An 18,653-nucleotide genomic window follows, 5' to 3' on the forward strand; every position below is an offset into this window, starting at 1 on the left:
ATGGTTGAGGAAGACAGACTGGATGGAAGTGTGCTGCAATTCTAACATATATTGATCTCAATTGTATGGGTGACGTTTGTTTTCTTTATATTTTTCTGTGCTTTCCAAATCTTCTACAGTGAGTTTACATTACTTCTTTCATCAGAAAAAAACAGCAACAACAAATCCCCCCAAAAATTCTATAACTCTTTAAAAAAGACGGTTATAACAAATACCTGGAATTGAGTTGGACTTGGGCGAATTGTGTACCAATTCCTTCTTAGGGTTGCTGTGCGTCTTCTGTGTGTCCAGCACCACGGAGAAGGTAAAGATGAAAAAGACCCTCTCCCGCTTTGAAGGCCTAATGTAAGGGAGCAAGGGCACATTGTGCCAACTACAAGGCATTGTAATGCAGGCTGTGAGAGAGGTTCAAGCAAGTGGCAGAGAGGGAGGGGACATGGTGATCCCATCTAGCTGAACTACTGAGAATGAGATCACTCATATTTTGAAAATTTTTCAATCAAAGAGGGGTCCAACCCAAGTAATTACACACTTTGCATGACAGCATATATTTGATGTGTCATACCCAATGATTATACTAAAGAGCCCTGACATTACAAGTAAAAGTGGTATTAGCACATAGGCATAACAAATAGACAGAGAATGTAATACACCATCCACAACTATACAAGCATTCATTAACCCCACAACACCAAGTACCCATGACAAATCTAGCACTGTGCTGCGTGCTGAGGACATGATGCTGGGTTAAGACTACATACATATGTCCCTTTCTTCAAGGGGATAACTGAACCAATTTGGAAACATAGAAGCACATGAACATATTAAATAGAGGATGATAAATGGTACAAAGTGGAGCTATGTAAGGAGATTTCAGTTATGAAAATCTATTGGAGCCACACTTAACTCTGCCTGGGAGGGGATTTTCAGTGAAGGAGTCAGTGGAGGCTTCTCCAGAAAGGTCTGATGTTTGAGTGGCAAAATAAAATACAATTACGAATTCACTAAGGTAGAGAAAAGTCCTGGCAGTGGGTGGAGAATGATGTAGACTTTCAGAAGAAAGTTTGTGCACAAGCAAGGTACAACTGAGAGAGAGTGAATGAACAAAGGAACCTGTGTATGTGTGCAGCAATAGTGACTTCAATGTGATTGAAACCAAGAGGACTAGAGGGCTTAAAGGAGGGGAGATAGGTAGGGAGAGGTAACTCTGGTGCTTTCTGTTAATATTAGATGTATTGCGATTTGGGGACTTTGTAACATAAAATACAATGTAAAAGTATGTACTGAAAATGAGGGGTGCCTGGGTAGCTCATTTGGTTAAGTGTCCAACTTCGGCTCAGGTCATGATCTTACAGCTCCTGAGTTCAAGCACTGCGTGGGCCTCTGTGCTGACAGCTCAGAGCCTGGAGCCTGCTTTGGCTTCTGCCCCTCCATCTGTCTGCCCGCTCCCTCTTGTCTGCCCGCTCCCTCTCTCTTGCTCAGGCTCGCTCCCTCTCAAAAATAAACATGTTAAAAAATTAAAAAAAAAAATATGTACTAAAGTGGATGAATTCTTATGCACTATGCTAAATGCCTAATTATTTTTTTATTATTTTTTTTATAAGTAAGTGAATTCTAAGTCTTTATATCTTTGGTATTAGGTACATTTAGGAGTTACCCATCATTTTTTTTTGCAAGCAGAGGGATCTTTAAAAATCATGAATATAATACTGTTTCTAATTTTGATTTAGGTTTACTTTGTAGGAAACTTTAATATATGCAAAATGTCTAGTCTAAAATAGACATCCAGTATATGTTAGTTATCATCCACCCACTAAGAAGGAAAATGAATAAGAATAAAAATCCTATTTATTTATAGTTTATTACATAAAGAAAAAAATCAGTTCATGTGCTTTATACTAACATAGAAATAATTATTGTGAATGCATTAATACAGATTGTGTAACATTGGTTCTTAACTCAACATCTATATAAACCTTACAATAGACTCAGGCCAATAAGGTACTTCAAAAACATGACAGGTTTGGAAAAAATTTTTGGCATTAAGGGAAGGATGTGCTTTGCATATATCCAGTGCAATGCATTCTAAATAAGACATTTATATTTAGAATTAATCAGAGTCTTAGAGAAACATAGTGATTGTTTATTCAGTCTGATGCTTCAAATTATCTCTTTCCATAGTCTTTGAAACTAATCTGTCAAATAATCATCAAGAGTAATTAGTTTATGCTAAACTCCCCATATGAAATTTAGGGATGACAAAACAAATGATTGGCTCCATTACAATTCAATATCCTATTACTTGATTGCTATTCTAAATATATAGTAAGTAAGGTATCCGTGTTTCCATCATTATACTTCTCCTAACCTTCCTTCAGATACATGCTTTGTCAATGCCTGTGACTTTTGAAGATAGGGCAGAAACAACAAAGACTACTATTAGTAAAAACTGAAACTAAAACCAGGATGCAAACAAGGGTAGCTATGAGGAATATGGCTGGACTTGAGGCCACATCAAAACCACAGTATAGACTGATGGGAGCTGAAGTCTATAAACGGAGCCTGGTTAAGATTTCAGAAGACACAAGGCTACTAAATCTCGTAATCAAACAACCATTAATAACTAGCTTTGAAAGTACAGAGAGAAGAATGTGAAGTAGGAGAACATTATTGGATGTTGGACAAGGGAATTCCATTCTGGGCCTGTGTATCTCAATCAATCAGAGAAGAATTAGTTGAGTAATTCTCATCTCCCTTTCTCTCACTTTCTCTGCCTCTCTTTCTCTCTCTCTCTGTCTCTCTCTAGCAGGGAAGCCCATTTAAAAATATTCTAGATATTTCACGAATGATAATATGATCAAAGCATAAATTGGGGTGAGTTCGGAGTTTTACCTTCTCTGCAGTCTCTCACCCTGCCATGGCCACTCAAGAACCCCTTAACAGCCCAGGATTCCAAGGTGAGAAACATAGGAGGAGCTTCCTTCTGGTTCATACCTTGTGCTCTGTGATTTACACATAGGCCAACAATGAGACGAGGGAGGCTCATAGACTTCCTACTCCATGTCAGAACATGAAATACAGTTGACCCTTGAGCACCTTTGGTTTGAACTGTGCAGTTCCATTTACGCGTGATTTTTTTAAAATAAGAGTACAATACTATAAATATATTTTATTATTTTCTTAACTTTTTTTCTACCTTTGCTGTAAGGATGCAGTATATAATACATATAATAATCAAAATGTGTACTACTTGACTTTGTATCAGTAGGGCTGCCAGACAGCAGTAGGTATTCATAGTTAAGTTTTGGGGGAATCAAAAGCTATATATGGATTTTTGACTGGGGTTGTGGGGGGCTCAAAGGTCAACTGAAGTTTGAAAGATAGTATCTAAAATGAGAAGGAGTTTACCTCTGAATTGGGAAATCAGAAATAAGGACAAGAAGCTAGGTAAGCATTAATCTTTTTGTCATTTCTTTCCAAAAATGGTAAAAATAATTTTTTAAAAAAATTGAGTCGTGATCCCATTTATTTAAAATTATGTATAATTTACACGGATACAAAAGGAGATACAATCAATACAATTAGAACTACCGAAAAATTAAGAATCCATAATTATTATACACTTGCTGTCTGTCATATATTCGGTTACATTCTGGGGGAAGAGAATTTATAAAGGTGGCCCTGACTCCAGGTGATGCTGACGCTGCAGTTGTGAAGGCAGGTAAGAAAGCAGAAAAAACCCAAACTAAGTGGGACTGGAGATACGTAACCTGAGAGTACAACTGAAGAAAGCCTTGGAAGGAGTGGTGCCATGTCTGGGACGAAATCGGTCTCATCCCAGCAAGAGGGCTTAGGGAAAGAAGTACAGCTATTGGGCAATACTCAGAATAAACTGGAGTGGCAGAATTGCCCCTCTGAGCACTGGTTAATTGAGTCAAGGACTTAATCAGTATGTGTACAACAGACTGATGTGTTTTAATAGTATCTCCTCTCCACAGCAACGAAAAATGTGTTGGGGTGGTGTCTGATGTTACACCAGCAACGTTCATTTGATTATACAGAAGGAAGTGTGGAAAATAATTTTATAATAACCAGGTCTACAGCTGTCAGCATGGATAAATCCGATAGACACGTTGAAGGCAAAATAGACAAAAAACAAAATGTCCAATGCAATACTTTTTATATTTGCAATGTATAAAATTTGGAGACTATGGTGGATACTCACATGCTACCCAAATGTCCCCTCAAGGAACGACTTATCTCTCCAGTTTCTGGGAATGTTGTGAGCAGATGGACCTCCAACTATCGGTCCCTTTAGGGACTGTGTCCGCTGCAGAAAGCCACTTGCCCAAGATGTCACTCCCAGTGACACACTGAGACTGGCCACTTGACCAATGCAGGACAACTCAGGGTCCATTTCAAACTCCAGAGCTCCCGTTGAGGTTGGCTGAGGCTGACGTGGCCTGTTTCACAGTTGTAGTCCTCCCTCTGCTTCAACTTGTTTCCTTCCACTCTTCCATGGGATTCCCCCACCCCGTCCATAAACATCCCACCCATTAAATTCTGTCTTAGTCTGTTTCCTGGAGAATTCAACAAGTGACAGGGTGTATGGAGGAGAGAGTGAAATTAGGAATGGAACAAAAGGAAATATAATGTCTATTTAAGGTAAATACAAATAAAAGAGTGTATGCTAATTGATAATGATGCTATGCCACTAAATGATTATGATTAACCCATTTATAAAATAATCCATCTGTAAAAGAAATAATATGTGCATAATATCATGAAAACTGTATTTTCATTCATTTTTTTTTCAAGTTGAAGGCACTATTCCATTAAATATAGTGAAACTGGGGTTCAAAGAGGGTATATGATAATGTCAAGGTCACACACACTTAATAAATAATAGAACTTTACCCAAGGGATACAGGAGTACTGATGCATAGGGGCACTTGTACCCCAATGTTTATAGCAGCACTCTCAACAATAGCCAAATTGTGGAAAGAGCCTAAATTTCCATCAACTGATCAATGGATAAAGAAATTGTGGTTTATATACACAATGGAATACTACATGGCAATGAGAAAGAATGAAATCTGGCCTTTTGTAGCAACGTGGATGGAACTGGAGAGTGTGATGCTAAGTGAAATAAGCCATACATAGAAAGACAGATACCATATGGTTTCACGCTTATGTGGATCTTGAGAAACTTAACAGAAACCCATGGGGGAGGGGAAGGAAAAAAAAAAAAAGAGGTTAGAGTGGGAGAGAGCCAAAGCATAAGAGACTGTTAAAAACTGAGAACAAACTGAGGGTTGATGGGGGGTGGGAGGGAGGGGAGGGTGGATGATGGGTATTGAGGAGGGCACCTTTTGGGATGAGCACTGGGTGTTGTATGGAAACCAATTTGACAATAAATTTAGAAAAAAAACTTGAACTAAGACTCTGACTCCATATTTTGCGCTCTTACCTAAATTGGGAGATAATCCCACATTGATAGGTGGGGCAGGGATGTTATATAAGTGCAATTTAATGAAATATTTGGAATCTAAGTACATCCACACATCTGAATCAGAATTTAGTGGTCAGCAGGGAGGGACATCGAATGTACACAGTACACTGGGCCCTTTGGGAACAGCTAAGGAAACTAGAAAGGCCATCAATGCAACAAGTAACTGCTTATGCAGTAATGTGTGTGTGTATATAGATATATTGTATATATACTGACATAGCCTCTACCAGTATGTGATTTTTAAGAAACCTTTAGATCAGAGCAATCTGTTGTAATCAGGAAAGGTCTCCCCGAAGTGTGTTTCACTTTTTGGAATATGAAAGAGCGTATTAGCCAGTTATGCATATTTTGACAGTGATCTTAACAGTTTTTTGTTTTCTAATTCTATGGTTAGTTTTTAAGTAATATATTCACTTTTAGCCATGAAATGTTTTAAAACTTTCATACAGGTATAATTAAAAATATGTAATTAAAAAATATGTATTTGTGGAAATACATAAATGAATTGTAAGAATTCAGTCACCCTTCCATAGTACTGCCTGCACTAATGGATTCATATTAGCTGTCCAAACTATTTCTCCAAACTGTTTTCCCTTGCTCTGAGGTAGAAATCACATTCCTTTTCTCGTTACCGCTATTTTCTCCTTAAGCTCGGGTGATTTGTGTTTCATTGCCTTTGCCATTCTTTATTTAGTGCTTGCCTCTTGGACACCACGGGAATCATTCTCATTATAGACTCCGTTGCTCTGTTCCTCTTATAGATCTTGACATAAGCTGTTCTGAAAGTTATTCCATATGCATACATTTCTTAAGTCAACAGTGTCCTTAACACTGCTGCATCATTTTGGAGGATATTAACATTCCACTTAAATACTGTATATAGGCCACTTCATTTCCTCCCCAGCTAGTCACACATCAGAGAATACAGGCCAAGGGCAAACTGTATCACAACCACTTTGTCTTTTATTCAAATAACTCCTATTTTCTTGTCATAGTTGTTAATTTTAACTTGAATATCTGCACAACGTGGAAAAATTAGAGGCATTTGTATAAAACATGGCAGGTTCTTAAAATAGAAAACTATTAGAAAGATTTTGAATAGTACCAATTTGTATCTTCGATGTTAGTACTAAAAACGGGGAGGGGGGGAGGAGAAAGAAAAAGAGAAGAATAGAATGTCTTACTTTGGCTTTCAAGTGAAAACCTGTGTCTGCCTCCAAAGGAAGGGCTTTAAAGTTTCTACTTCTCCAGGACTCTCACGGGAAGAGGGAAACGTATTCCACAGCAGCTCATCTGCCTCACATGAGGAACCTCCAGGTTGTTCACTTAGGAGAAAAGATTCTTAGCCCTGTCTGTCTTGTTTGATCGAATACAAACTCTGTCTCAGTACAGCCCAATTCAGAATAGCACTAGTTTACCAAAGGTCCCTATTTCCACATTTGCATTGGAAAATCATAAAGTGTTTAAGTGTTAATAATAACTGAAAGAGGCCTAGAGATTCATCAGAACCATTCAAATGACCAGAATATCAATTTCTCATTATCATTTGTCCTATAAGAAATATATCAGTTGATTTTATAAGAAAAGAAATGCTTTGGAAGCTTGAATTGTAAAACTAATTTGGCCTTAAGAACTCAGATGGATTGGAGCGCCTGGGTGGCTCAGTCGGTTAAGCTTCTGATTTCAGCTCAGGTCATGATCTTGTGGTTTGTGAGTTCAAGCCCCGCATCCACCTCTGTGCTGACAGCTCAGAGCCTGGATCCTGCTTCCGATTCTGTGTCTCCCTCTCTCTCTCTCTGCCCTTCTCCCGCTCCCACTCTGTCTCCCAAAAATAAATATTAAAAAAAAAAAAACAACCAAAACTCAGCTGGATTAATTAAAATAGAATCTACACCTCTGTGTTTGACATTTGATGGCAAAAGAGAACGTTGTCAGATCAACATGATAGAAAACTAATATTTTTGTATCTTTAGAATCTTAATTCTTTTATTTTAAAATGTTTTTGTAGATGGGGCGCCTGGGTGGCGCAGTCGGTTAAGCGTCCGACTTCAGCCAGGTCACGTTCTCGCGGTCCGTGAGTTCGAGCCCCGCGTCGGGCTCTGGGCTGATGGCTCAGAGCCTGGAGCCTGTTTCCGATTCTGTGTCTCCCTCTCTCTCTGCCCCTCCCCCGTTCATGCTCTGTCTCTCTCTGTCCCAAAAATAAATAAACGTTGAAAAAAAAAATGTTTTTGTAGATAATAAAGGCCAGAAATTTATTTAAAAAAATGAAATGTATGAAGGAATACAGATCAGATGCCTACTTGGAAATAAAGTCTAAGCAATTCTTAGCACTCAGAAGCAATTTGAATTTTCATAAGTGCTTAGATCACGTTAGCACATTAGATAATGGGTTTAGACACTAAAATGTAACTATAATATTATCTACTCAAATAGACCTAAATAAAGGCTCTCCAGTAGAATGATAGGTCCACTGTCCATCTCTGGCCCCAGAGAAACATCAGTAGAACTTGTCGAGTGCTCTCTGCTTGGTCACAATTCTATTGCAGGGGAGAGAGTGTCTGTCTGGGGAGGTGCCTGAGGACAGTACAGGTTAGCAAATGTCATCTACTACCTCTTGTCTTTTCTTTGTTGAAAACATTCTCTTGCCTAACTCTTGATATTTCTTTTTCTCTTTCTCTTAATTCTTTTTCAGTTGGTTAGTTCAGAGCAAATAAGTTATTCAATATTTGTGTCAGTAACTTTACTGCTACATTGTATAACTTTAAAAATTTTTTTAAATGGCCAGAAGGAATACTTTTTTTTTCTGACAACTTTGCTAAGATGTATCTCTTTTCCTTCCTTCCTTCCTTTTTTTTTTTTTTTTTTGAGATGTATTTCCTATACCATAAAATTCACTCATTTAAAATATTCATTCAGTGGGTTTTGGTATATTTTACAAGTTGTGCCATTGTCACAAAAATCTAATTTATTTTCTCTTTCCATGGATTTGCTTGTTCTGGACATTTCCCATAAATGGATTAATACAAAATATTAATTGCATTTAATACAATTTTGCATTAAATTTCGTAATTGCCCTCTGTCACTCAACATAGTATTTTCAAAATTCATCTATGTTATAGCATGTATCAGTACTACATTTATTTTTTTTAAAGTTTATTTATTTAGAGGCAGAGAAAGAGAGAGAGAGGGAGGGGGAGAGAGAAGCCCAAGCAGGCTCTGCACTGTCAGCACAGAGCTCAATCTCATGAACTGTGAGGTCATGACCTGAGTCGAAATCAAGAGTCAGACACTTAACCTACTGAGCCACCCAGGTGCCCCTTATTGTGGCTCAATAATATTCCATTCTTTGGCTATATCACATTATTTATCTACTTATTAAACTGATGAACATTTAAGTGGTTTCCACTTTTTCCTATTATCTGTAGCTGTACTATGAAATTCACGCACAGGTTTCTGTGTTGCCTCTGTTTTCTATTCCTTTAGAAATATATGTGTTGGATCATATGGTAACTCTATATTTAGTATTTTGAGGAACTGCTTTCCAAAGTGGCAGCATTTTACATTCCCACAGGCAGTTTATGAGGGTCCCGTTTTCTCTATATTCTCACCAACACTTCTTCCTTTCCTATTTTAGCCATTCTTGTAGGCATGATGTACTATCTTACTGTGCTTTTGACTTGCATTTCCCTAATGATTAATGATGTTAAGCATCACTTTATGTATTTATTGAGTGCATATTTTCTTTGGACGTATCTATTCAGTTCCTTTGTTCATTTTTTAATGGGGTTATGTCCTTTTATTGTTGAGTGATAGAGTTCTTTATGTGTTTCGTATAAAAATTCTTGGTCATATATATGATTAGCAAATAGTCTTATTCTACGGATTGCCTTTTCACTTTATTGGTGGTGTCCTTGACACGTAAACTTTTTTGTTTGATTTTATGAAGTTAATTTACCTGTTTTTATTTTATTACTTCTACCTTGTGTATCACAACTAAGAAATCATTGCCTAACCAAGATCACAAAAATTAATTCGTATTTCTTCTTCTAGGAGTTATAATACAGTTTTAGCTCTTACAGTCTAGAATGCATTTGAATTAATTTTTGTGTGTAGTGTGAGGTAGGACTTCAAATTCTTTTACATGTGGTTATCCAGCAAATACTGTTCTAGCAGCATTTCTTGACTCTACTTTTCCTTTTAAACTTTCCTGGCAGCCTCATCCAAATCAAGTGACTGTATATGTCAACTGACTATGCATGGATGGGTTTATTTCTCTGAAATATCATAATGTATTTATTACTGTAACTTTGCACTGAGTTTCAGAATTGAGAAGTATGAGTCCTCCAACTTTGTTCTTTTCCAGGAAGGTTTTCGCTATTTTGGTGTCATGTATTTTCATATGCATTTTAGATCAGCATGTAAATATCTGCTAAAAAAAGAAAAAAAAAAACACTGGTATTCTGAAAGTGATCATGTTGACTTGGTAGGTCAGTCTGGGGAGTATTGTCATCTTACCAATGTGAAGTCTTCTTTTGCATTATCATGTTGTATATTTCCAGTTATTTAGTAACCTTTAATTTCTTTCAATTTTTGTAGTTTTCAGAGTATTGAAAGACTTGTACTTTCAGAAGTCTTATGCTTCTTTCATAAACTTACTATGTATTTTATTTTTCCCATTATTATCAGTTAAGAATCTGTTTTTATATTTTATATTCAGGTTGCTCATTGATGGTGTATAGGGAGTTTTTGATTTCTTCAAAGAACTAACTTCTGGTCTTATTGATTTTATCTGTTACTCTGCTCATTATTTCATTTATTTCTTTTTTTTTAAATTTTTTTTTCAACGTTTATTTATTTTTGGGACAGAGAGAGACAGAGCATGAACGGGGGAGGGGCAGAGAGAGAGGGAGACACAGAATCGGAAACAGGCTCCAGGCTCTGAGCCATCAGCCCAGAGCCTGACGCAGGGCTCGAACTCACGGACCGCGAGATCGTGACCTGGCTGAAGTCGGACGCTTAACCGACTGCGCCACCTAGGCTCCCCTCATTTATTTCTAATCTCAGTTATTTCCTTCCTTCTGTTTGCGTGGGTTAAGTTGGCATTATTTTCCTAGTTTCTCAAAATGGAAGATTAGGTCCCCACGTTTAAGATGTTGGTTGGAGCTTTCTCTTTCTCTTTCTTTTTTTTTAATTTTTTTATGTTTTATTTATTTTTGAGAGAGAGAGACAGAGTGAGGGGCAGGGGCAGAGAAAGAGAAGATGACACAGAATCTGAAGCAGACTCCAGGCTCTGAGCTGTCAGCACAGAGCCCAATGCGGGGCTTGAACTCGTGAACTGTGAGATCATGACCTGAGCTGAAGTCGGACGCTTAACTGACTGAGTCACCCAGACGTCCCTCTTTCTTTTTAATACAGGCATTTACAGTTATAAATTTCCCTCCATGCACGATTTTACCTGAACCCTGTAAGTTTTAGAATGTTGTGTTGTTGCCTTCATTTATCTCAAAGCATTTTTTTTTTTCCCCTCTGTGATTTCTTCTTGGACTTAATGGTTATTGAGGAGTGTGCTGTTTTACTTCTGCATATTTGTGAATTCCACAGAGATCCAAGGGTTTGGACAAAGTATCAAGTGTGCCCTGTGGATGGGGCTTTTACCAGTTTCTAAGGTGGTTAGATGTCTCCACTGTCTGTAAATGCTGCCAGCTTTTGACTACCACACCACTGAGCTAAGAGGAGGAGATGAGAATAATCCCAAGTTAAAAAACAGAGATCTGCTGTCTTACTCAGGTTCAGTAGTTTCTTTTGAATAGATGATTTGGTTTATTTGTTCTGTGGCTTTTGTTAATTACTGGAGTTTGGAAATGGTTCATAGTAGTTGTTTTGCCCATATTTTTGTTTCAGAGAAGGAGATCATCAGGTTCCTCACTGCCATGTTGGAAGTCAGTTCCTCAGAATAACTCTTTTCATCTTCATGAAGAGTTTTGAGTCACAGTGGTGTTTCTTCCCATTTCAACCAAGTGAACCATGTTCCAGGGATGAAACAGTCTATTCAAGATCATGTGGCTTGATTATAACATAGAATTTAACCCAAGTCTTTTTCTCCTTTTTCCTAGTACTATATTCTTTCTACCATATCACAGTTGATTCACTTTATTACCAGTTACTTAAATCTTAGATGCCTTGACCTGAAAGGAATCTCAGAGGAGACCAGCTTCTTTTATAGGGGAAGAAACTGCACTCGAAAGTGGTTAAGTGTCTTGCTCAAGATTTCATTGCTAGCCATTCTAACACACTGTCTTTGTACTTTATGCCCCAATTGAATGGTTGGTTAATTAAGGTGCTTTTCATAAGTCTAAGGGTCAATTATTACCTTCAAATCAATTATTTATTCTGATTTGAGCCTCAGAACAGCCCCACACATTTCATTTATCTAAAATGGTGATGGTCTGTTTAGCCACATGGGTATATTATTAGCTTTCTCTTGCTCTGTAACAAATTATCACAAATTGAGTAGCATAAAGCATTACCCTTTTATTAACTCATAATTCTGTAGTTGGATTAGGGGCATGGCATTATTAGGTTGTTTCTTCAATTCCACATGGCCAAAATCAAAGTGATGAAAGGGTTCATTCTCATCTGCAGCATGGGGTACTCTTCCAAGTTCATTCAGGTTGTTGGTTGATTTTAGTTCCTTGCCATTGTAGTAATCAAGACCCTGTTCTCTTATTGGCTTTCAGATGTGGGCTGCTTTCTGCTCCTTGAAGCTACTCTCAGTTCTTATCCCAAAGCCATCAGTGAAGGCTCTCCCTGTCACTGAATCCCTCCTATACTTTTAGTCTCTGTGGGAAGAGCTGAATCCTTTGTAAGGATAGATTCACCTGATTAGCTCAGGCTTACCCAGGGTAATAGCCTTTGTAAAATCAATTCAGTTGGAGTCTCAGTTACATCTGCAGATCTCTTCATAGCAGCATGTGAATTACTGTTTGACTGAATAACTGGGAGAAAAAAATGCATGTACCCAAGGAGTGGAAATCTTGGGAACTGTCTTGGATTTTTAACATAGTAGATATACCTTCTTTTCTTTTAGAACAGTCTGGTTCTGCTTTCAAAGAATAATACTTAGGCCCATATGCGTTCACCTGATTCACACCTTGGAATTTTTGTTTCCTGTTAAATTTTTTAATTTTAATTCCAGTTAGTTAACATATAGTGTAATACTAGTCTCAGGTGTATAATATAGTGATGAAACACTTCCATAGAGCACCCAGTGCTCATCCCTACAAGTGCCCTCCTTAATCCCCATCACCTATTTCACCCATCCCCCCACCCACTGCTCCTCTGGTAACCATCAGTATGTTCCCTATAGTTAAGAGTCTGTTTCTTGGTTTGCTTATCACTTTTTTTCCCCTTTGCTCCTTTGTTTCTTCAGTTCTGGGTATAACTGAAGTCCTATTTGCCTTTCTCTGACTTATTTTGCTTAGCGTAATACTCACTAGCTCCATTCACATGATTGCAAATAGACAAGATTTCATTATTTTTTATGACTGAGTAATATTCCATGATTGTGTGTGTATAATTTTATATATTATATATTTTTATATTATCTTAATCCATTATTTAGTCAATGGAAATTTGGGCTGTTTCCATAATTTGGCTATTGTAGAGCTGCTGTAAACATCAGGGTGCATCCCTTTGAATTACTATTATTGTATTCTTTGGGTGAATACTTAGTATACCTAGTAGTGAATTACTGGATCTGAGGATGGTTCTATTTTTAACTTTGTGAGGAACCTCCATACAATTTTCCAGCGTGGCTGCACCAGTTTGCATTCCCACCAGCAGTGTAAGAAGATTGCCCTTTCTCCACATCCTCACCAGCATCTGTTGTTTCTTGTGTTGATTTTAGCCTTTCTGATAGCGCATTCCTTGAAACTTACTATGCTTAGATATCATTGAGTTTAAGAAGGGAAGCTTAAAGTTCAATCTGGGTTTGATATTAGTAGACCAGAGAATCTGTAAGTATCAATGTACCTATGTATCATAGTACAAGTACCTATGTATCAATAAGGACACATAGGTAAAATATAAAATAAAGCGTATATATTATTATATACCATAAATATTTTAATATATATTTTCCCCATTTTAAATATAGTCAAATTTAACCAGTGCTTTATAGTGGTTTGTTAAATACTAGCTGATGAATAACCAAAAAAAAATCATCCCCCACCACACAAATTTATGTTTTCTAATGAATTTCCCTCATGAAACTATAGTTGAAAATACACAAAGATGTGCAAAAAAATAATATACTATTCCAGGTAACCGTTATGACCCAAGTCACATTTAACACAAAAGCCCTGGACAGTTGACTTTCTAGCAGTCCAAGGTAAATTATTATGTTTAATTAAACAATACAGTATGACAGGTTGACTATAATAAGACCATTTTCTCTTCAAAGATATTGAAATGCATGACTTATTTCCAGGGAGAACTAAAAAATCACATTACAGAGGACATTTTTCTTTGTCACTGGAAGGTAATGAAGTTTGAAGTTCTCAAATCGCTGAACAGTAGGTTTGGTTGACGAGTATGTTTCTGACACTTCACTTTAATCTTTTTCTTCAGAAGTTCCAAAAGCCAATGACTATTTTCTTTTCATTTCAGCATTTGTTATAATTATTTTTGCCGTGTAATGTCGCAAAGTTTATGAGTATAGCACAACTAAGGATGGATATCTGCATCTCATACCTTTGTTTCCACTAGTTATAAATTTCTCCCGCTTTCAATAAGGAAACCAAAAGAATGGTAGTAGCCAAATAATATTACAGAAAGCCCCCTTCTGAAATTTAATTTTGCTTTTATAAAGGTTGTTTTTCTTTTTTTTTTTTAATTTTTTTTTGTTAACGTTTATTCATTTTTTTGGGACAGAGAGAGACAGAGCATGAACGGGGGAGGGGCAGAGAGAGAGGGAGACACAGAATTCGAAACAGGCTCCAGGCTCTGAGCCATCAGCCCAGAGCCCGACGCGGGGCTCGAACTCCTGGACCGCGAGATCGTGACCTGGCTGAAGTCGGACGCTTAACCGACTGCGCCACCCAGGCGCCCCTAAAGGTTGTTTTTCATAATTAGGTATACATCTAGCCAAGGGATTTTAAATGTGAAATGGTGTTCTTCAATCAGTATCTGAATACTGGTTGACCAAGATTAGCTGGGGGAACTGGAACTCTTCATGAAATGCCATTGAAAATTAACTTCTCGGGACGCCTGGGTGGCGCAGTCGGTTAAGCGTCCGACTTCAGCCAGGTCACGATCTTGCGGTCCGTGAGTTCGAGCCCCGCGTCAGGCTCTGGGCTGATGGCTCAGAGCCTGGAGCCTGTTTCCGATTCTGTGTCTCCCTCTCTCTCTGCCCCTCCCCCGTTCATGCTCTGTCTCTCTCTGTCCCAAAAATAAATAAAAACGTTGAAAAAAAAAAAAAGAAAATTAACTTCTCATCTTTATTCTTTTAGAGACTGAATTTAAACTTAAGTTGATTGCAGAAAGTCTGTTCTATTGTTGAGATAGGTTCATGAACTCAACTAAGTGTTTTACCTCTGAAAATGCATAATCCTGTAATGACTCCTCTTATCTTAAGTAATGAACATCTGTATATGAATTCCTGAGGAATTTGCACCTTTCTGGGAAAGTGATGGTCACTTCCAGAGTAGTTTATGACCAGTCCTAAAGTCTCTAGGACTCTGGAGTCTTGAAAGTTGTCCAGAAGCAATTTAAAACTCAATAACATTGAGGACATGTATTTATAGACTATAAAATACATACGGTATCACTCTTTTGAGATAATTGGATAAACCAACACATGCATTGAATATACTCAGCTATGCTTGTTTCTCTTTTAGAGGGCTTAAAGAACAGATTTAGTCTCACAGGATTCTGTCAGATCTTCTTTGTCAACCTCCCAGCCAAAGGTAGTCATCTGCTACTTTCCAGGCATTCTGTTTGAGACTCTCTACCAGTAGGACACATCATACCTTATATTAAGCCCATTCTATTACTAGTCAACTGCTGTTATTAAAATAGTTTCTATTAAATTTAACCAATATCTGACTCCTAGTTTAGGGCATGATCTATTAGGCTATCTGGAATCACATGTAGTTAATTAAATCTGTCAAATATTTGCAAAATGATAACATATTAAATATTCATTCTCTCTTTTATTTCTAACTATCAAAGCAGTGAATCTTGTTCAAGTTTCTTTTATTATTTGTAGGACACCCTACAGTATTTATTGAGAATCTACTCTGGTAAAGTTGGTGTAATGGAAAGTGGAGTAATTAAAAGGATGGATAAAATAGTATGGCCATATTCAAGGAACTTAAAATACATTCAGTAATGTATCTTATCCCTACTCTGTTATTTAAAATAATATATTTTTAAGCGGGACAAGAAAGTTTAGGTGATGACTGAAGCCCAGTAGGGTCTCTGGTGCCCTTAGGTTACACTGAAATCTAATGCATATATACAGATATTGTGTGGTTTAAAGAGCTGTTTACTACACTGGGATTAATATTTAAAAAAAAAAATGCCTACAAATTTCTAAGCTACTTTCTGTTTGTAAAGAATCAAGCATCTTCTTTCCCCAAGGCCAACTTTTCAGCTTTCATAGAAGACGCTATTACCATTGTGAGTTTTGAATTAAATAGTGTATTTCTTCTGAAGAGTTTAACCACTCTAGATAGTAATTCTAGCCACCTTTGTAATAAAAGTACCACATATATAGACAGAATCATGTAACGGTTATGATTACTTGGGAGAAGAACATCATAATGCTTATATTTCAAGTAGCAAAATTGAGGAATTTTGATGTTTATTATAAGAAGATACATTCATGTAGGAGATTATATTCATTGTGGTTTCGTCAACTTCACATTTTAAAGTTTTGTGCGAATTGTCTTTCATATAAATATGTCCTTTGCCAAGGCTTGAATTAGTACGTGTAAAACAATATTCAAATTGAAATTCAGTGTACTCTCTCCAGAAAAATCAGTACCTCAATTTAGTCACTAAATTAATTAATTCATGCAGTGCTGAGCAGTATACTAATGATACAAAAATGAGAGAGAGAAAGTTCACTGTTTCGTAAGAGACTCAGGGAGGTAAAATAACCACACGAAAAACATTTCAGTTAGGGCTGTAAGATACATGAAAGCTGTACCAGTGTCTCCACTCTTGCCTGCAGTGGTCAGGGAACACATGTCAGAGAAAGGAACAGAAGGTGCAGGATGACCGTGGATTTGCCAGGGAGGATGGACACCAAGTCATGTGTGCATAGCAAGCGTGAGTATCTTTTTTAACCATTCTTCACATAGAGTAGATTTCAGTAGAAATGTTCAGTGAGTACATGGTTTCCAGGCAATGAAAATGGCAAATGCCAAGGCATGGACGTGTGAAACAGTTTGACAGAATCTTGAAACTGAAATTAGCCAAGTATATAGAGATAATGCTGAGGAGGTAGGCAGGGACTTCAATATGGAGAGTTTTACATGTTCTATAGGATTTTTCTTTTAAAGGTTTTCACCATATGTTACCTCCTCAGGCAATTCAACTTTATTTTTTAACATGTAATTCATACACAAATTTTAGAAACCTATCTTTCTGCTTTTCTAAGAACGAAATAGAGGAAGGCAGGAGTGGGGGAGGGAGGGAGGGAAGCAAAATATAAAATAGTGTTTGTGATAGAGATTGGCCCAGAAATTGCATACCAGGGTTGAAACCAAGAAATAGTTTGTGGAAATTTTCATTTTTACAGAATTTCAAATACTGTCCCCTAACCATGTCCCCTCCCTCCGCCCCAAGTACACATACATATGTATCCTAGATAAACAAACAAAAGAACAACAACAAAAAAACTGTACTTACCACCAAACTCCATCTTTGGGGCAGTATCCTAAAGCTGCTTCTGTTTCATCTTGCCCCAGGAAAATTGCCACCCCCAAAATCAGTTCTATGTGGAAAATCTGGAGCTGCCCTATTGAAATATAGGGCCAGTAAACTAGTACAGATGTGTGTGCGTGTGTGTGTTCTTTTCTTTCTTATATACGTAGTACAAAATAATAGACATGCTAGTTTTCAAAATCTTAGGAATGTTGGTGACAAAATACTCAAAAGTAAAACTTTAAATCTTAATTCATAGTAAAAATTCAGTTCATCTGCCCCTGGTTGGAGAATCATTTAAAAAAAGCAACAACAAATTTCATAGTAGAGTTTTTTCAAAAAAAATTATCACTACTTAGATTGAGAAAGAAGTGTCAAAATTTTGCTCCCAAATTAAAGATCTATAAATAACACAATAGACCCTTTATTTTAATCATAGACAACTTTTTATTGCCTTTTGCCTGAAATAAAATAAATGTAATAATACAATGTTACTTGTGGAGATTCTTTGATGTACTCTATGTTTTAAAGCTTAAATAGGAAAGCAAATAAAGCCTTATTATACTCTTTTATAGAAGATCAAAATTAAGAGCTTAAATCACTTACTCCCCAATTTTCTTGAGAATCTTAAAGATTCCTTTAGAGTTACTTGTTTACATAGACAATGACAAGGGGTCCCTAAAATGCCATTTGATGATACTGTAGGCACCTAACTCCATAAGTACTTTGTAAATTAAGGGTTGATTATTTGCTTTGTGAAAGAATTCTTCCTTCACAAGAAATTCTCCAGAGGATTTCTTTAATTAGTTAGCTCCCTAAGTGCGTGTAAAATAGGGACAGAGAGTAAGGTTTTAAGTCCCAGAGCTCCTTGTAGATTGTCCTGTTTCTGTCTTTAACTCTTGTGGATTACGCATTGTCTGTATGCAGATCTCTTGGCCTGATCCATTACCGAATTCAAGTGCATAAAGACCCCCAGGACGTTAGGCTAGGCTCTGGGTTACATCGTGGAGTGCACAAAGACGAGTGACGCCTGTATGTGCAGTCAGAGAACAAACAGGGACACCACTACCACCATCCCCCTTTCAGGAGGCCTCGGCCAGCTCTTTGGCAACAGAATAATGCAGAGATTGAGGAATTCATAGGTGCTTATTGTGCACCATTTCTGTTGGCAGAGGAAGAGGCAGTTAACTCAGAGGAGAAATTTTTAGTT

General features: G+C 37.2%; 1 protein-coding gene across 5 annotated transcripts in view; it reads left to right on the top strand.

Annotated features, from left to right (window-relative positions):
- Nucleotides 1–18,653, top strand: part of SGCZ (sarcoglycan zeta) — a 1,128,389-nt gene that overhangs the window by 339,074 nt on the left and 770,662 nt on the right. The window contains exon 1 of one of the 5 annotated variants that reach the window (XM_086703308.1): nucleotides 16,435–16,846. The exons of the other annotated variants lie outside the window; for them this stretch is intronic. The gene's annotated coding sequence lies outside the window, so the exon portion shown is untranslated. Of the gene's footprint in view, nucleotides 1–16,434; nucleotides 16,847–18,653 lie in introns of those variants that run through there. 5 annotated transcript variants of the gene reach the window in all.

Source organism: Puma concolor, chromosome B1 (genome assembly GCF_028749965.1).
Source record: "Puma concolor isolate L17-30 chromosome B1, mPumCon1.1.hap2, whole genome shotgun sequence".
In the NCBI taxonomy this organism is placed as follows: Eukaryota; Metazoa; Chordata; class Mammalia; order Carnivora; family Felidae; genus Puma; species Puma concolor.